Here is a 1,040-nt window from a genome sequence, read left to right on the forward strand (position 1 = left end):
GTCGTTTTTTGTAAGCAACTCAAACACGAAAAGGTTAGAAATATATCAATTTTACACAAGTTTCGTAAATATTATGAAACAAAGTCAACATATATTTTTATTCTTATTGATTATTGTTATCGACATATTTTTTTCATTCAAGTGCAAAAACATCTCTGAATAATGAAATGTAATAGATTTTGTGACTGTCACTTACAGAATAGCAAAATCGTCTCAAGTCTCAAAAATTGTCTCTAACTCAAAATCTCAAATTTAGAAACTTGAGACTGTCTCACGTTACAGAATCACACGGTATACCTCAAAATGTCTCAAATAGAGACTAGAGACTGGTTACAGAATCCCGCTATAAATGTCGGTCCGTACATAGTATTATACCATGTTCAGACCGAAAATTTGAAAGGATTAGATACAATTATGCTCTTCACTAATCAGCCCGTTCTTACTGCCGTCTGAAAGATAAAAAAACAGCTGTTTTTGCCATTCAAGAATTCACATCGCTCAATATTTATCAAAAGAAAATATTGTCAATTAGTATTTTGTAATAAAAGCCGTATTCTTTTTAATTTTTTTATATAATGGAAATAGTTGATGCATATTTTTTGGTTTGTTAAGTCGATTTTCAGATGAAATTAGATACATTGCTCTAAAAAAAAATTGTTTGTTTACATTTTTTCCCCTTTGTAGTGTCTAAATCAGCTGTGATAATGTAACAGATATCCAATGCTGACAAGTAGATGGCGCAAAATCAGAGTCGCACAGCGAGATTTTGGGTAGATCAATTTCAAATCATTTCAATGAAGAGATTTGAAACTGTCATTTTTGTATGGCGAAATCTTGATACATTTTTAAGATTAGTGGGATAATCTATTCAACAGCCAAAATCGTGTGATTAAGTGTCGGTCTGAACATGGTATTAAATATATAAGATTAGTGGGATAAACCACTCAACAGCCGAAATCGTGTGATTAAGTGTCGGTGTGAACATGTTATTAGAGTTCATTCTTGAGTTGTAGCAAAATTATCGGAAATCGATGTTGAAA

Source organism: Bactrocera dorsalis, chromosome 1 (genome assembly GCF_023373825.1).
Source record: "Bactrocera dorsalis isolate Fly_Bdor chromosome 1, ASM2337382v1, whole genome shotgun sequence".
NCBI classification, from domain to species: Eukaryota; Metazoa; Arthropoda; class Insecta; order Diptera; family Tephritidae; genus Bactrocera; species Bactrocera dorsalis.